The sequence below is a fragment of the Monodon monoceros genome, unplaced genomic scaffold (assembly GCF_005190385.1).
Source record: "Monodon monoceros isolate NGI ecotype Baffin Bay Population unplaced genomic scaffold, NGI_Narwhal_1 Super_Scaffold_7, whole genome shotgun sequence".
Taxonomy (NCBI): Eukaryota; Metazoa; Chordata; class Mammalia; order Artiodactyla; family Monodontidae; genus Monodon; species Monodon monoceros.
In genome coordinates, this window is record NW_021703784.1 from 21,932,949 (window position 1) to 21,952,634 (window position 19,686).

Below are 19,686 nucleotides of genomic sequence, written 5' to 3' on the forward strand. Positions count from 1 at the left end.
CCTTGCCTCTCCCATCTCATTTCTTACTGAACCCCACTCTGTGCCCAGTGACCTGCAAGACGCCTAATGACCAGCATGTCCAAGATGTCATGCTGTTTCACGTTCCTGGGTCTTTGATCCACTTTTTCAAGTCTGGACTGTCCTTTCTCCCCATTACTCCTCTCACTCCAACCCCCTTATTTACTCAGTTTTCAAGATACAGCTCAGGTCAGGAAGCCATTCTGACACCCCTATTATCCCAGACTCCAATCTTTTCCTCTATCAATTATACTTGCCTCCATAATAGCTGCTTAACTCTTTACTGCTCCTACTTGCTTGCATGTCTGTCTTTCCACTTGGATTATAAACTCCATGAGGGCAAGCATAGTGTTATATATCTTTTCATATTACATATCATAGTGTGTATATAATTCTATTCCCGGATATGACTCATGGTTGGCACTTGCACATGTTAGTTGACTAATTCACTGAATATATGGGTCAAATTATATAACTTATCATAAAAATGCAAGAAACTTGAAAATGCTTGATATCACTTGCCATTGGGTTAACAGATGCTACTCATTATGTTGTGTTTACTGTAGCTCAGGCCCCACTGCATGACAACTTAGGTGAATAAAGATGAATGTTTTCAAACTCTTAAGAAAAATGTGCTTTGGGAGAACATAGTCAATTTATCGCCTAAAACCAATTCTTAGATCATCATAGGGGAAATGAATGGGCCTGACAAGAATTTGAAATACTTAAGGAAAAGTTGATTAAAGAAGGCTTCATGAATGATTAATTATAAAATTTAATATCTGTGGGAGAGAGTTTTACTGACATTTAAATAGATGCCAACAAAACAAGCTGCAGTTAAGCACTTGCCATAGCAAATAAAGCATCATCAAGGTATTTGTTCTGAATCACAGTTATATAAAAATGGAATGTGCAACTCTGAAATAAATGTTCATTTATTAGGTTAGGTGTGACTCATTGGTTAAAGTCTTACATTTTGGACACTTGTTTTTACATGACAATTGTAAGTCTTGCTATGCAAAGGTGAGTGTACTACACCTCCTTTCTCTGGGCTCCCAGCCCATCTTCAGTCTACTGCTTTCTGGTTTCCAGTTACCTCTGCTTTAACTGACACCTTTTCATAAAGTCTCCAGTGACCTTCTGATGAACATATCCAATACACCAGGTTACTTGGATCTTTGGGGCTTTTAATCCATTGATTCAATTAGTATTTATTTATCATCCACTCTGTGTTACTGTTAGGCACTGATGTGACACAGTGTTAGGCACTGATGTAAAAAAAAATAAAGAAAGGACCCTCCCCTCCAAAAACCAACCAAACAAACTAACAAAAACCCACCCAGGAAAATCCCCAAACACACACCCAGACACACACAGGAAACAAAGGATAAAAACAAAAATCAAATCAAAAACAGTAACAGGTTACCCAATTTGAATTGAGGATAAAGGCAGAACCTCTGAGGAAGAGACTTGAAGGAGGAGAAGGGAGAAAAAGTCCAAATGGAGAGAGAAAAATAAATAATAGCTTGGAAAATATGTTTGGTTGGCTAACACATGAAGAATATGAATCCTGTTTGGCTTGATCATTTCCAAAAAGCAGCAGATGAAGAGGAGGAATTGTCAGCTATCACAAATAAACCAAACAGTCATGAGGATACACAGGATACAGTCAAAGAGAAAGCATTCTGGAGCCATATTTTAAAGCAGATAAGAGAGAGACTAACTTGCAACATTTTCTTCATTTTGAGGTAATTCAGAGAAAAAGGAGAGAAAGCCAGATTGCTTAAGAATACATATAAAGAATGTGGAGTGTATTATGCACATACGCCATCAGAAGAAAGAAAAGAAGTTAGGTACCTGTCAAGGCACTGATTCTGCTACATTCCATCCAACACAAAAGGGAATTTCTGGGAAACTGTTTTTCCTTCTGACATATAGCAGATCTTCCCTTAATCCTTGATGGTACATAAATGTTGGACACATCCATGGCCTCAAGGTTGGGGAAGATGAAGTCATTGGCTGAAAATTGTTTTATACGTCTAGGATTGCAAACAATAAGTATGAAAGAGAAACTGATAGGTTTTGCAGAAATGAAACTTCCTTTGTGTGGTTAGTACATGTGATTAAACAAGAACTGCAAAGTGTACTCGCCACCCTGTTTGGGCTTTTCTGGACTTTTGGCACTTTCATTCCTTGTACAGAAATAGGGGAAATGTCTTTCTCTTTTTAAAAATTAAAAAAAAAAATTCCTAAGGCAGTAGTTCTCAACCTTGTCTACACATCAAGATTACCTTGGGTCACTTTGAAAATTTCATGTGCCTTGGAAGCACTTCAGGACATCCTTATCAGTGTGTCTGGGATGGGTTCAGGGATCAGTAGTTTAAAAATCTTCCCAAGTGATTCTGATGTGCCGCCAAGTTTAAGACCTATTTTAGTAAGTAAGTCTTTATTTTTCTATTCTCTCTTTTTTCTTTTTAAAATAATCCCTTTTCTGAAAATTAAATGAGCGTTGAAATAAACCCCAAACTTAAATGATCAGATTTCTTAAAATAAAAAGGAGGAGATTAGAAACTTCCACTAGAATGTTTGTGATCTTACTGTCCTGCCCTCAACACCCTGCTTTGTAGGTGGTGATGAGTAGCTGGGCCACAGGTCCCCATAGGCAAGTCTGACTTTGGCTGGAGGACTTGTTCGGGTTTCCCAAATATTCTCACTCACCACAGCCTCTGTACGACTCCAGATGTCTACAACGGTCCTCTATCTAGTATTCTCTGCCTTTGACAGACCACATGTTTAACCAGGCCTTCTGAAAATTGGGCCCCTGGAGCCATACCAGCTTCCCCCATTTGCCATTACTTCCCTTCTCTTTGCTCTCAGTTTCCTCTAGCAGATGTCAACACATAGGTGTACAACCCTTTATCTGCAACCCTTGGGGTCACGTGGGTACTGGAATTCAGCATGTCTTAGACTTTGGAAAGGTAGATTATGCATTCCACATCTTACATACTTCCCTTAGTGTGGCTGGAGGAGCACCCTGTAATCAAGCACTTGCATGTTTCTTCAGGAAACACAGGACTACTCCTATGAATTGGGATGAATAATGACTACAAACAGTCTCATGTCTATTCAGTTCAAGTTTTGCCACCAAATGATATTGCTAGAATTTTATGAATAAAAAACTTTAGGAATGGAGGACCTGTGGTAGCTGCATTGTTTAAAACTTGTTTTGCAAGATTGCCTTTTCACTGACTTTACTGGTTTTTCTCATTGCTTATAACAGAAACATTGTAACATGAAGTTAAACAGATTTCCATTGTCAGTTGCTTTGAGTGTTAATACTTTCCATTTGGTCAGCAATGGAAACCCCAGATAACCCCAGATTTTTTTGTTGGGGGAGAATAAAACTAAAATAAATTAAACAAACAGACCTTTAGAGTCTGTTACCATTGAACCCTGGTGACTCAAGCTCAGAAAATGAAATAGCTGACTTAAACCTCGGGTGGGCCATTTCACCCATGGTCATCTTAGTAACTCTCTTCAGCCTTCAGATGTCTTTCCCTGCTCTAATTTTACGTTATTTAGTCTCCATAGTTGTATTAGCTGAATTTATGTTATATTGGCCTTCCTCATATCTGTCAGGACATGGGGCTGGGGGTGTCGGGGGGGATGTGGGCATGTTGTGGAGACTGAACTGTTAAATAACATGTGACCTCGTTGTTTTCACAGGCTGGTGAGGCCCAAGAGAACTCTGAGTTATGTGTATCTATTTCCCTATTAGATTAGCTACTCTTTTTTTTTTTTTTGCGGTACGCGGGCCTCTCACTGTTGCGGCCTCTCCCGTTGCGGAGCACAGGCTCCGTACGCGCAGGCCCAGCGGCCATGGCTCACAGGCCCAGCCTCTCCGTGGCATGTGGGATACTCCCGGACCGGGGCACGAACCCGTGTCCCCTGCATTGGCAGGCAGACTCTCAACCACTGTGCCACCAGGAAAGCCCCTAGCTACTCTTTAAGAGCAGATTTTCTTCCCTATGTACCCCTTAGATCATGTGGTATAGTTCATGGGTGGTTTAAAAAATCCTATTGTTTTCTTAATAGTTGATAGTACAATTTCTTTTGGGAATAAGTGGTCTTAAAAGAAGACAATACCTTGGAGCATTTGGGTATGAAAAAATAGGCCCACTGTAGGATTCAGAGTGTGGGGCAGAACAAATGGAGGGTAGAATTACTTTGCATTAAAAAGAAAAAATGATGGTGGTAGGAGGGGACAGAAAGGAGAGGGAATGGCTGAGCAACATAGAAAATCAGCCAAAAGACTCTCTAGAACAGAATGACTATTAATTCCAGTTGTGATGGGTCGGCAGTGCAAACCCCATCTATTTCTTAATTTCTCTAAACGTTTTGTAACATCTGCTACACAAAGGCTTTGTGTGCATAATTTTATTTGTGTGTGTGTGTGTATGTAAAACTAAGAAAGGTAGCTAAAAAACCCATGCAGTAATGAGCAAGTTGCAAGTTACCAAGTGGAGAACAAGAAGTCAGCTGAAGCAGGAGACAGTTATGAGAACATAAGCCCCCCAGGAATGCACAGAAATCTTGGACAGGGATTTGGACTTTCAACATGAGGTATGCTGGAGACCAGTCTTGTCTAGATTTTAAGAGTCAATTTGACCCTGGATGTCATCTAAATTAAGTAATAAATGCTCTACAAAAGTTACAAATGACATTACAAAATGATAAACATTGGACTTAGTAGAATGTTACAATTATCTGTAAAATGCAAAGAGTCCTGGAGAAGAAATTAGAAGTCCTGGGTTTGAATTTTTTTTTTCTTCAACTCCCAGCATCTTTATTTTTCCTAGAATCTAGATATAATGAACTCTAGCAGGGCAGTTATTACTATTTAAGCCTTACACTTTAGATTCTTTAAACTACTTCAAAATTTGTAAATCTGAGAATGCACATTCCAATAACCGCAAAACTAAAATTTGAGATTATACCAAAAAATTTACTCACTGTTTATGTGACTACACAAAATTTTGTGTGCAGCACATGGACATTAATATTGCAGAATTTGGCCTTTTTTTAAGTTGAAGTATAGTTGATTTACAATGTTGCAATTGTTTCAGGTGTACAGCAAAATGATTCAGTTATATGTATGCATACATATATCTATTCTTTTTCAGATTCTTTTCTATTATAGGTTATTGTAAGATATCGAATACAGTTTCCGGTCTTATACAGTAAATCCTTGTTGTTTATCTATTTTATCTATTGTAGTGTGTATCTGTTAATTCCAAACCCCTAATTTATCCCTCCCCCTCCCCCTTCCCCTTTGGTAACCATAACTTTGTTTTCTATGTGTGTGAGTCTATTCTTGTTTTGTAAATAAGTTCATTTGTATCATTTTTTAAGATTCCACATATAAGTGATATCATATGATATTGGTCTTTGTCAGACTGACTTCATTTAGTATGATAACTTCTAGGTCCAGCCATGTTGCTGCAAATGTTAATATTTCATTCTTTTTAATGGCTGAGTAATATTCCATTGTATATATATATGTGTATATATATATATATACCACATCTTCTTTATCCATTCATCTGTCAATGGGCATTTAGGTTCCTTATAAAACACCAAAAATAGATGATAGGAAATGCTTACTTAAATCTTTTAGCTAAGTAGTACTATAGGAATTTACAGTCTTGACCAAAAGAGGACACAGGTTTCTCATTAAACTTTATTTTAATGGGTCTCAAAATTCTGTGACAGATTTTTAGTCAAATTGTTTCTATTAAAAATTACTGATTTTTAAAACTTATAACTTAAAACTGCCATACGCACACAAAAACAAGTGGTCCACAACATATTTTCCTTTTTTTTCTGAAAGTTTTACGATGCATTATCATTAACCAGTCTTTTACTGTTAAACTTAAATGGCCAACAGAAACAAACAGTCCTGATAATGTTCTTCAACAACTGATTAAAACTGGGGTGTCAGGTATTAGGGATATTATTCACTTAGCCTTAGAAAGTTCTGGGTCATCCACTGCTTTGACGACACCCAAGACACGTCTGTCTCATGTCATAAACAGCAAAATGACCCTGAGGAGGATTGTCAGAAAAGCTCTCAAAATACATGGGCTTTCCAGCAACCAAATGAACCATGCCAGCATCACCAGCTTTACAGAATTGGGAACCATCTTCCAGCTTCTTCACAGAATAGCAGTCAACCTTCCTCTTCAGCCCAGCAAACTTGCAAGCAACATGAGCTATTTGACAATCCTGCACAAGTGCATGGCCAGCACTGATTTGGCCTGGATGGTACAGGATAATCACCTGAGCTGTGAAGCCATCTGTTTCCATTGGTAGGTCATTTATTTATTTATTTTTGGCTGCGCTGGGTCTTGGTCATTGCGTGCAGGCTTTCTCTAGTTGCAGAGAGTGGAGGCTACTCTTCATTATGGGCGCGGGCTTCTCATTGTGGTGGCTTCTCTTGTTGCGGAGTACGGGCACATGGGCTTCAGCAGTTGTGGCATGTGGGCTCAGTAGTTGTGGCACATGGGCTTAGTTGCTCCACAGCATGTGGGATCTTCCAGGACCAGGGATTGAACCCATGTCCCCTGCATTAGCAGGCAGATTCTTAACCACTGTGCCACCAGGGAAGTCCCTGGTGGGTCATTTTTGCTGTCATCAGCCACAGTGCCACAACAAACATCTCTGACAGACATGTTCTTGACATTGAGGCCCACCTTGTCCCAAGATAGAGCTTCACTCAAAGCTTTAGGATGCATTTCAACAGACTTGACTTCAGTTGTAATGGTGACTAGAGCAAAGGTGACCGTTATGCTGGGTTTGAGAACACCAGTCTCCACAGGGACAGTGCCAATACCGCCAATTTTGTAGACACCCTGGAGGAGCAGACGCAAGGGTTTGTCAGTTGGAAGACTTGGTGGCAGGATGCAATCCAGAGCTTCAAGCATTGTGGTTTCACTGGCATTGATTGCCATCTTTATGAGTGACTTTCCATCCTTTGAGTCAAAGCATGTTTGTACTTGGCTGCAGCATGTTGTCACCATTCCAACCAGAAACTGGCACAAGTGCCACTGTGTTGGAGATGTAGCCAATTTTCTCAATGTAGGTGCTGACTTTCTTAATGATTTCCTTGTATCTCTTCTGGCTGCCGGGTGGCTCAGTGGAACCCATTTTAACACCAACAATTAGTTGTCTCACCCACAGTCTGTAAGCCAGAAGTGCATGCTCACAGGTCTGCTCATTCTTGGAGATCCCTGCTTCAACTTCACCAATGCCAGCAGCAGCAGCAGTCAGCGCAGCACAGTCAGCCTAGGGTGTGCCTATAGGCATGTTTTGGGTAGTCTCTGTGTCCTGAGACATCAATGATACTACTTGCTGGTCTTGAATTTCTACAGGGGAATATCAGTGGTGATGCCAAGCCCATGTTCAGCTTTCAGTTTGCCCAATACCCAGGCATACTTGAAGGAGTCCTTTCTCATATCAGCATCCTCATTCTCAAATTTTTTCTTTGGCTCTTTTGTTGATCCCACCACATTTGTAGACCAGATGGCCAGTGGTGGTAGACTTGCTCTAATCTATGTGCCTGGTGACAACAATATTGATATGAATCACTTTCTTTCCCATTTTGGCTTAGATTTAGTTGTGATACTTGTGATATGGTGGTAAATCTGTTGTGAAAAAGTAGGTTTGAATTCTGTGGCATTAAGTAATTATGTGACTTTGGGAAGATGCTTAATTACTCTGAGCTGCAGTTTTCTTACCTGTCAAAGGATAGAAGAAATTAATTATTGGTTCTCTTATCTGTAAAATGGCTCCAATGGTAACTAAGATGCCTTAGGAAGGAGCACAAAATTTGGAATCAGGAAAAATACACCTATGTTTGCATCCTGCTCCTGCCACTCTCTAGCTGTGTGACCTTCAGTTAGCTACTTAAATTCCTAAGCCTTGGTTTCTTCATCTGTAAAGTAGTAATAATAACACCTATGCCTCAGATGGCTCTGAAAGGATTAAATATTTTAGCCTAGGTAGAGATGCTTGATAAATATTAGGCCCATCTCTTTCAGATTTAAGTTCAATTTCTTCACTCAGTTTCCTTCTTCATGGCCTTGAAAGAGAAAAATTTCTGGCTCTGTTTTGCAGGGTGACCCAACTTCATACCAACTTACCTCTGTGGAGCAGAAAAGGAAATAATGTTAATTCATCTTTACATTTGCCAATTATATGGAATTTAACAGCAATATTCAAATCTGTACGCTGCTATGGTTACTGGTATAATGTACTAAGTATTAACCGAGAAAGCTCTATTTAAGAATGGCATCTAGAGAGGTGGTAAATTTTGCCTACAGATTCTTTCACTACTATGTAGCTTCTATATCTACTGTAAAGATAATACTTTCCCAGTGTCAATTTGAAGTCCCAGTCTCTTTGTATTAATAATCCTGGAAGACACAGTGGTAGTGGAACTCTTGCTCACTTTTTTTTCCCCTGGGAATAATTGGAGGCTGTAGCCATCACCCACCTCACTCCTAACCCCAATAAGCTAGGAGTAACTCCATTTAGGTTTATAGCAAAAGGCAGCCCACAGCAAAGAAGGTATGAAACCCTCAGTTTTCCTATGCAAATGGGAAGTCCATTTCTTGATCTGGATCTTGTCCTAATGTTTCTTCTCACTAAATACCCAGCCATGATAAGGATGCCTTGGACAGGACTTTATCTCACTAAATACTGCTTTTGCAGTATTGTTGAAGAACAGCAAGAGCAAGGGCACAAGTCTGTCTGTCTTACTTCTGTCCATATTTCTTGGGTGCCTACACTTTCCGTCTCCCTAGGTTCCTAGTATCATGAAAGGGGAAAGGGAGCTCTTCCCAGTACCTAAGAAGTGTTGATGGGCTACTTTATCTGTCCTAAATCTTGTATTTCCTATTGGCCTTATGACATATCCATTTCACCCACAGTATGTATCTGAGCTTTACCTACAAAAGAAAGTTAGATTTAGGGGAGGGGGTCTGAGAATGGGTGGAAAGCGATGTACAAATATATTATTCTTAATTTTGGTTCACATTTTCAACTGTTATCTTAATGGGATGAGTATATACTGCATTGATCCAATGGCTTTATAATCACTCTTAGGTTGAAATGATAGTGCTAAGCTGATTAAGAATTTCCAAATGAATGTTGTATTTCAAAAGATGCTCTTCTAGGCTTTGTGTTAATATGTGTTGCCTATATTTCTGACCTAATATTTCTCTTTATTTGTATGGCCTGTAATCTTTCTGTGATAAGTATTAACGATTCTAAATTCTAAATTCCTAAAAGAAATGAGCAGATTATGAACGTTTCTCTACCATGTTGTCATTAGGATGCTAATGGAGTACAAAGATAGCTGGTGCTGATTCAATTTATTTTGCCCTGGAAATACACAATGCCCTAAATTATAAATATACCTTAAACTGAGAGGTTCAGTGCTTCAGTGTAGATATAAAATCAACACTATGTCTTAGATTTTTTTAAAAACATCTTTATTGGAGTATAATTGCTTTAAAATGGTGTCTTAGTCTCTGCTTTATAACAAAGTGAATCAGCTATATATATATATATATATATATATATATATATATATATATATCCCCATCTCCTCCCTCTTGCGTCTCCCTCCCACCCTCCTTATCCCACCCCTCTAGGTGGTCACAAAGCACCAAGCTGATCTCCCTGGGCTATGTGGCTGCTTCCCACTAGCTATCTATTTTACATTTGATAGTGTTTATATGTCCATGCCACTCTCTCACTTCGTCCCAGCTTACCCTTCCCCCTCCCCGTGTCCTCAAATCCATTCTCTACGTCTGTGTCTTTATTCCTGTCCTGCCCCTAGGTTTGTCAGAACCTTTTTTTTTTTTTTTTTTAGATTCCTTATATGTGTTAGCATACGGTATTTGTTTTTTTTTCTTTCTGACTTACTTCACTCTGTATGACAGACTCTAGGTCCATCCATCTCACTACAAATAACTCAATTTCGTTTCTTTTTATGGCTGAATAATATTCCATTGTACATATGTGCCACATCTTCTTTATCCGTTCATCTGTCAATGGACACTTAGTTTGCTTCCATGTCCTGGCTATTGTAAAGCTGCATTGAACATTGTGGTCCAACACTTTTTTTTTTTTTTAAACATCTTTATTAGAGTATAATTGCTTTACAATGGTGTGTTAGTTTCTGCTTTATAACAAAGTGAATCAGTTATACATATACATATGTTCCCATATCTCTTCCCTCTTGCATCTTGCTCCCTTCCACCCTCCCTATCCCATGCCTCTAGGTGGTCACAAACCACCGAGCTGATCTCCCTGTGCTATGCGGCTGCTTCCCACTAGCTATCTATTTTATGTTTGGCAGTGTATATATGTCCATGCCACTCTCTCACTTTGTCACAGCTTATCCTTCCCCCTCCCCATATCCTCAAGTCCACTCTCTAGTAGCTCTGCGTCTTTATTCCCGTCTTACCCCTAGGTTCTTCATGACCTTTTATTTTTTTCTTAGATTCCATATATATGTGTTAGCATACGTTATTTGTTTTTCTCTTTCTGACTTACTTCGCTCTGTATGACAGATTCTAGGTCCATCCACCTCACTACAAATAACTCAATTTCGTTTCTTTTTATGGCTGAATAATATTCCATTGTATACATGTGCCACATCTTCTTTATCCATTCATCTGTTGATGAACACTTAGGTTGCTTCCATCTCCTGGCTCTTGTAAATAGAGCTGCAATGAACATTTTGGTACATGACTCTGTTTGAATTATGGTTTTCTCAGGGTATATGCCCAGTAGTGGGATTGCTGGGTCATATGGTAGTTCTATTTGTAGTTTTTTAAGGAACCTCCATACTGTTCTCCATAGTGGTTGTACCAATTTACATTCCCACCAGAAGTGCAAGAGTGTTCCCTTTCCTCCACACCCTCTCTAGCATTTATTGTTTCTAGATTTTTTGATGATGGCCATTCTGACTGGAGTGAGATGATATCTCATTGTAGTTCTGATTTGCATTTCTCTAATGATTAATGATGTTGAGCATTCTTTCATGTGTTTTTTTGCAATCTGTATATCTTCTTTGGAGAAATGTCTAATTAGGTCTTCTGTCCATTTTTGGATTGGGTTGTTTGTTTTTTTGTTATTGAGCTGCATGAGCTGCTTGTAAATTTTGGAGATTAATCCTTTGTCAGTTGCTTCATTTGCAAATACTTTCTCCCATTTTGAGGGTTGTCTTATGGTCTTGTTTATGGTTTCCTTTGTTGTGCAAAAGCTTTGAAGTTTCATTAGGTCCCATTTTTTTATTTTTGTTTTTATTTCCATTTCTCTAGGAGGTGGGTCAAAAAGGGTCTTGTTGTGATTTATGTCATAGAGTGTTCTGCCTATGTTTTCCTCTAAGAGTGTTATAGTGTCTGGCCTTACATTTAGGTCTTTAACCCATTGGGAGTTTATTTCTATGTATGGTGTTAGGGAGTGTTCTAATTTCATTCTTTTACATCTAGCTGTCCAGTTATCACAGCACCACTTATTGAAGAGGCTGTCTTTTCTCCATTGTATATTCTTGCCTCCTTTATCAAAGATAAGGTGACAATGTGTGCATGGGTTTATCTCTGGGCTTTCTATCCTGTTCCATTGATCTATATTTCTGGTTTTGTGCCAGTACTATACTGTCTTGATTACTATAGCTTTGTAGGATAGTCTGAAGTCTGGGAGCCTGATTCCTCCAGCTCCATATTACTTTCTCAAGATTGCTTTGGCTATTTGGGGTCTTTTGTGTTTCCATAAAAATTGTGAAATTTTTTGTTTTTGTTCTGTGAAAAATGCCATTGGTAGTTTGATAGGGATTGCATTGAATCTGTAGATTGCTTTGGGTAGTATAGTCATTTTCACAATGTTCATTCTTCCATCCAAGAACATGGTATATCTCTCCATCTGTTTGTATCATCTTTAATTTCTTTCATCAGTGTCTTATAGTTTTCTGCAAACAGGTCTTTTGTCTCCTTAGGTTTGTTTATTCCTAGGTATTTTATCCTTTTTTGCCATGGTAAATGGGAGTGTTTCCTTGATTTCTCCTTTAGATTTTTCATCATTAGTGTATAGGAATGCAAGAGATTTTGTGCATTAATTTTGTATCCTGCTACTTTACCAAATTCATTGATTAGCTGTAGTAGTTTTCTGGTAGCATCCTTAGGATTCTCTATGTATAGTATCATGTCATTTGCAAACAATGACAGCTTTACTTCTTTTCTGATTTGGATTCCTTTTATTTCTTTTTCTTCTCTGATTGCTGTGGCTAAAACTTCCAAAACAATGTTGAATAATAGTGGGGAGAGTGGACAACCTTGCATTGTTCCTGATCTTAGAGGAAATGGTTTACCTTTTTCACCACTGAGAACGATGTTGGCTGTGGATTTGTCATATATGGCCTTAATTATGTTTAGGTAAGTTCCCTCTATGCTGACTTTCTGGAGGGTTTTTATCCTAAATGGGTGTTGAATTTTGTTAAAAGATTTTTCTGCATCTATTGAGATGATCATATGGTTTTTATTCTACAATTTGTTATTATGGTTTATCTCCTTGATTGATGTGTATATTGAAGAATCCTTGCATTCCTGGGATAAACCTAACTTGATAATAGTGTATGATCCTTTTAATGTGCTGCTGGATTATGTTTGCTAGCATTTTGTTGAGGATATTTGCATCTATGTTCATCAGTGATATTGGCCTGTAGTTGTCTTTCTTTGTGACATCTTTGTCTGGCTTTGGTATCAGGGTGATGGTGACGGTGTAGAATGAGTTTGGGAGTGTTACTCTCTCTGCTATATTTTGGAGGAGTTTGAGAAGGTAGATGTTAGCCTTTCTCTATATGTTTGATAGAATTCGCCTGTGAAGCAACCTGGTCTTGGACTTTTGTTTGTTGGAAGATTTTTAATCACAGTTTCAATTTCAGTGCTTGCGATTGGTCTGTTTATATTTTCTATTTCTTCCTGGTTCAGTCTTGGAGTGTTGTGATTTTCTAAGAATGTGTCAGTTTCTTCCAGGGTGTCCATTTTATTGGCATAGAGTTGCTTGTAGTAATCTCTCATGATCCTTTGTATTTCTGCAGTGTCAGTAGTTACTTCTCCTTTTTCATTTCAAATTCTATTGATGCGAGTGTTCTCCCTTTTTTTCTTGATGAATCTGGTTAATTGTTTATCAATTTTGTTTATCTTCTCAAAGAACCATCTTTTAGTTTTATTAATCTTTGTTATTCTTTCCTTCATTTCTCTTTCATTTATTTCTGATTTGATCTTTATTATTTCTTCTGCTAACTTTGGGGTATTTTTTTCTTCTTTCTCTAATTGTTTTAGCTGTAAGGTTAGGTTGTTTATTTGAGATGTTTCCTGTTTCTTGAGGTAGGATTGTGTTGTTATAAAATTCCCTCTTAGAACTGCTTTTGCTGCATCCCATAGATTTTGAATCATAATAGTTTCATTGTCATTTGTTTCTATGTATTTTTAAATTTCCTCTTTGATTTCTTCTGTGATCTCTCGGTTTTTTAGTAGTGTATCATTTAGTCTCCATGTGTTTGAAATTTTTACAGATTTTTTCTGTAATTGAAATGTAGTCTCATAGCATTGTGGTTAGGAAGATACTTGATACGATTTCAAATTTCTTAAATTTACCAAGGCTTGACTTGTGACCCAAGATATGATCCGTCCTGGAGAATGTTCCATGAGCACTTGAGAATAATGTGTATTCTGTTGTTTTTGGATGGAATGTCCTATAAATATCAATTAAGCCCATCTTGTTTAATGTATCATTTAAAGCTTGTGTTTCCTTAGTTATTTTCATTTTGGATGATTTGTCCATTGGTGAAAGTGGGGTGTTAAAGTCCCCTACTATGATTGTGTTACTGTTGATTTCCCTTTTTATGGCTGTTAGTGTTTGCCTTAGATATTGAGGTGCTCCTCTGTCAGGGGCATAAATATTAACAATTGTTATATCTTCTTCTTGGATTGATCCCTTGATCATTATGTAGTGTCCTTCTTTGTCTCTTGTAATAGTCTTTATTTTAAAGTCTATTTTGTCTGATATGAGAATTGCTACTCCAGCTTTCTTTTGATTTCAATTTGCATGGAATATCTTTTTCCATCTCCTCACTTTCAGTCTGTATGTGTCCTTATGTCTGATGTGGGTCTGTTGTAGACAGCCTATATATGGGTCTTGTTTGTTTTATCCATTCGGTCAGTCTGTGTCTTTTGGTTGGAGCATTTAATCCATTTACATTTAAGGTAGTTATCAATTTGTTTGTTCCTATTACCATTTTCTTAATTGTTTTGTGTTTGTTACTGTAGGTCTTTTCCTTCTTTTGTGTTTCCTGACTAGAGAAGTTCCTTTAGCATTTGTTGTAAAGCTGGTTTGGTGGTGCTGAATTCTCTTAGCTTTTGCTTTGTCTGTAAAGGTTTTAATTTCTCTGTTGAATCTGAATGAAATCCTTGCTGGGTAGAGTAACTTTGGTTGTCGGTGTTTCCCTTTCATCATTTTAAATATGTCCTGCCACTCCCTTCTGACCTGCAGAGTGTCTGCTGAAAGATCAGCTGTTAAGAGAATTCCCTTGTGTGTTATTTGCTGTTTTTGCCTTGTTTCTTTTAAAATTTTTCTTTGTATGTAATTTTTGGTAGTTTTATTAATATGTGTCTTGGCATGTTTCTCCTTGGATTTATCCTGTATGGTACTCTGTGTGCTTCCTGGACTCGATTAACTATTTCCTTTCCCATATTAGGGAAGTTTTCAACTATCGTCTCTTCAAATATTTTCTCAGTCCCTTTCCTTTTCTCTTCTTCTTCTGAGACCCTTATAATTAGAATGTTGGTGTGTTTAATGTTGTCTCAGAGGTCTCTGAGACTGTCCTCAATTCTTTTCATTCTTTTTTCTTTATTCTGCTCTGTGGTAGTTATTTCCACTCTTTTATCTTCCAGGTCACTTAATCCGTATTCTGCCTCAGTTATTCTGCTATTGATTCCTTCTAGAGAATTTTTCATTTCATTTATTATGTTGTTCATCTTTGTTTATTTGCTCTTTAGTTCTTCTAGGTCCTTGTTAAATGTTTCTTTTGTTTTCTCCATTCTATTTCCAAGATTTTGGATCATCTTTACTATCATTACTCTGAATTCTTTTTCAAGTAGACTGCTTATTTCCTCTTCATTTGTTTGGTCTAGTTGGTTTTTACCTTGCTCCTTCATCTGCTGTGTGTGTCTCTGTCTTCTCATTTTGCTTAACTTGCTGTGCTTGGAGTCTTCTTTTCTCAGGCTGCAAGTTCATAGTTTCCATTGTTTTTGGTGTCTGCCCCCAGTTGCTAAGGTTGTTTCAGTGGGTTGTGTAGGCTTTTTGGTGTAGGGGACTTGTGCCTGTGTTCTGGTGGATGAGGCTGGATCCTGTCTTTCTGGTGGGCAGGACCACATCCGGTGGTGTGTTTTGGGGTGTCTGTGACCTTATTGTGGTTTTAGGCAGACTCTCTGCTAATGGGTGGAATTGTGTTCCTGTCTTGCTAGTTGTTTGGCATAAGGTGTCCAGCAATGTAGCTTGCTGGTTGTTGAATGGAGCTGGGTCTTACTTTGTGTTGAGATGGAGATCTCTGGGAAACCTTTCACCATTTGATATTACATGGAACCAGGAGGTCTCTGTTGGACCAATATCTTGAATTTGGCTCTCCCACCTCAGAGGCACAGGCCTGACACCCAGCCAGAACACCAAGTCCCTGTCAGACACATGGCTCAGAAGAAAAGGGAGAAAAAAGAAAGAAAAAAAATTATTAAAAAAATAATTAAAATAAAAAACTAAAATTGAATTAAAACTTAAAAAATTAGAAAGTCATAAAAAAGGGAACAAAAAGGAATAAAGAAAGAAGAGAGTAACCAGACCAAAAAATAAATCCACCAATGATAACAAACACTAAAGAGTATACTAAAAAAAAAAAAAAATGGACAGAGAGAATCCTAGGACAAATGATAAAAGCAAAGCTATACAGACAAAATTACACAAAGAAGCATACACATACACACTAACAAAAAGAGAAGAAAAAAAAATGTGTATATATAAAAAAAAAGGAAGAAAGCAACCAAATCAATAAACAAATCTACCAGTGATAATAAAGTCTAAATACCAAATTAAGATAAACATAAAACCAGAAACAAATTAGATGCAGAAGGCAAACCCCAAGTCTACAGTTGCTCCCAACGTCCACCGCCTCAATTTTGGGATGATTCGTTGTCTATTCAGGTATTCCACAGATGCAGGGTACATCAAGTTGATTGTGGAGATTTAGTCCACTGCTCCTGAGGCTGCTGGGAGAGATTTCCCTTTTTCTTCTTTGTTCACAAAGCTCCTGGGGTTCAGTTTTGGATTTGGCTGCACCTTTGCGTGTAGGTCGCCTGAGGGCATGTGTTCTTCGCTCAGACAGGACGGCGTTAAAGGAGCAGCTGATTCGGGGGCCCTGGCTCACTCAGGCCGGGGGGAGGGAGGGGTATGGATGCGGGGCAAACCTGCGGTGGCAGAGGCTGGCGTGACTTTGTACCAGCCTGAGGCGCGCCGTGCGTTCTCCCAGGGAAGTTGTCCCTGGATCGTGGGACCCTGGCAGTGGCGGGCTGCACAGGCTCCGGGGAGGGGAGGTATAGATAGTGACCTGTGCTCGCACACAGGCTTCTTGGTGGCGGCAGCAGCAGCCTTAGCGTCTCATGCCCGTCTCTGGGGTCCGCGCTGATAGCCGCGGCTCGCGCCCGTCTCTGGAGCCCCTTTAAGCAGCGCACTTAATCCTCTTTCCTCCCACACAAGGAAACAAAGAGGCAAGAAAATGTCTCCTGCCTCTTCGTCAGTTCCAGGCCTTTTCCCAGACACACTCCCAGCCAGCTGTGGTTCACTAGCCCCCTTCAGGCTGTGTTCACGCAGCCAACCCCAGTCCTCTCCCTGGGATCCGACCTCCGAAGCCCGAGCCTCAGCTCCCAAGCCCCGCCTGTCCCAGCGGGTGAGCAGACAAGCCTCTCGGGCTGGTGAGTGCTGGTTGGCACCAATCCTCTGTGCGGGAATCTCTCTGCTTTGCCCTCCACACCCCTGTTGCTGTGATCTCCTCCATGGCTCCGAAGCTTCCCCTGTCTGCCACCCACAGTCTCTGCCCACGAAGGGCCTTCCACCTTTCCTCCTTCACAACTTCCTCCCAGAGGTGCAGGTCCTGTCCCTATTATTTTGTCTCTGTATTTTCTTTTTTCTTTTGCCCTACCCAGGTACGTGGGGAGTTTCTTGCCTTTTGGGAGGTCTGAGTTCTTCTGCCAGCGTTCAGTAGGTGTTCTATAGGAGCTGTTCCACATGTATATGTATTTTTGATGTATTTGTTGGGAGAAAGGTGATCTCCACGTCTTACTCCTCCGCCATCTTGAAGGTCTCTTATGTCTTAGATTTTGATTGAAGTGCAGGAATACCTTTGTCAGGTCAGCATGATGAAATTGTGCTAATGTATCTTGCTCTAATAAAGGAGAATGAGACATAGAAAAATAGTTTTAGGGGTTCAGACTGTATTAGAATTAATAACTGAGAATGTAGTTTGGGGGCTCTAAATATGGGAATCCCATAGTGAACAAAGAGTAAGGAATATCTAACTTTAAAATAGGCTATTTTCCAGAAGTTGATTGTTTTGTAACAACACAATTTCACATAAGATTAGTAAATGGTGGTTGTTTTCTCAAGGCAGTATATGCATTTCCAAATGTGGAGTACGAGGCCTAGGATTTCAGAGCATGGCATCGGCGTGGGGTGAGGGAGGCAGCTGGTGCAGGGAGCTGGAACAATATTGGTCTTCTCTGGAGCACTGGGGTGAGTAGTCGTCGGAGGAGTCTGGATCATGCATACTGCAGGCTAGTTCCAGCGATGGCCCTTGGCAACGGGGTCTTCTGGCTTATTGAAATCTGATCAGTAACCACAAAGCCATTTCAATTCAACTTCCTAAGTGCTTATTAAATCTGTATAATTCTCCTTATTTTTATTACCACCACCCCAACACCACCTGCCACTAAGACTCCTGGAATAACCTTCTAACCAATTTGCTCCACATCTACACTTTCCCATCAAATTTCCATAATACAATCAAACTGATCTTTTAAAGGCTCAACTTTTAGAGAATCATGGCTGTATTTGAATCTGTCAGTAATTTTCCATTGTCCTTACAATATGGCCCCAAATGTTTAATGATCAAAACATTTAAACTCCATTCAGTGCTGTTGTAAGGTAGGCAATCACTTTCCCCAGCAACAAGTGGTTGTAATGAAAAGGAGACCGCAATTCATCTTGCTAATTAATTGACATTTCAATACATAGTTATTGATAAAATAACTCCAATATTTACTGTAGTTCAGATTCTATTCAGAGGTCATTAACTGGTGGTCTGTGTGTCAGAACCAGCCTATAAACATGTTTTGTTTAGCCTATACAGTATTAAAAACATTTCAGGCAGTATTGTAAAATTGGGAGAATGAAAATAATTGAGACTTTCAGCTTTCTTAAACCTGCGAGAGTGTGATGACCTGGTAGTCATATTCCCCTCCTGGTAACAAGCAACTGGAGCAGAGTGGCAGATGTTCCTTTTAGGGAGAGCAGTGGTTCTCAAACATTTTAGGTGAGCATGCAAAGAATTAGAATCACTGCAAGGCCTTGTTAAGCCACAAATTGCAGGCCTCACCAGGGAGTTTTCATTTCAGCCAGGCAGGATCCAAAAAATGTGCATTTCTAACAATCTCCCAGGTGATGCTGATGCTGCAGGTCCGGGGTCCACACTTTGAGAACCACTGAGGTAGGAAACATGCTTTCTAGCAAAGCATGGTCCTTTCACTTCTTATTGGTTCCCTTATCCTGGGTATCCCTGCCATTTTTCACCAAGCTCACATCACTACCTTAGAGAAATATTCCTCCCTATGTATCTCTCCAGAAAGTGGGAAGATTAAAACAAAAACAAAAACAGGAGAAACGTATGTCTTTGTGGAAGTAAAGAATATTCCAACATGTTTAAAATGCAAACACTTAGGCCTTTTCACTCAGATTTGATTTTGTGAGCTCAGTTCCATGGCAACTTTCACACACAAGAAGATTTTGCCAGTAAACCTGGGCAGTAGGACTTAGGCTTTCAGTCATTCACAACTGGGTTTGAACTCCTGTCTCTGCCATTTACCAGCTTTGTGACCTTGGAAAGCTTCTGAATCTTATTAAGACTCATTTCCTCATCTAGAACATAGGGATTTTTATTGATATGTATGTTAAAATAAAAACCAAATGGAAACCAGCCTTGAAAATTCCCTAAGCAGTCAAAACCAGCAAAGCTTAATTTAGCTTATTTTGCAAGACTAAGCTTGACCTGGGTCATTTCTTGCTTATGCCTCTGGAAATCATAAGGAAAACTTAAACTGTTTCCCAAAATTGTTGAGGTAACCACTGACCAATTCCCTATCACTTAAGAAAATTCTAATGCTATAACCAATCACTGTGAAGAAAAAATAGTCACTTCACTGCTTTCTCATTATATAAACTGCTTTACAAAAATATACCCTGGAGCTTCCTTCCATATTTCGGTTTGAGCATTCTCAG

The 19,686-nt window shown here is 39.2% G+C and overlaps 1 pseudogene; it reads right to left on the minus strand.

Annotated features, from left to right (window-relative positions):
• Positions 1 to 6,035: 6,035 nt before the first annotated feature.
• LOC114887513 lies at positions 6,036 to 7,584 on the minus strand (annotated as a pseudogene).
• Positions 7,585 to 19,686: the final 12,102 nt, after the last annotated feature.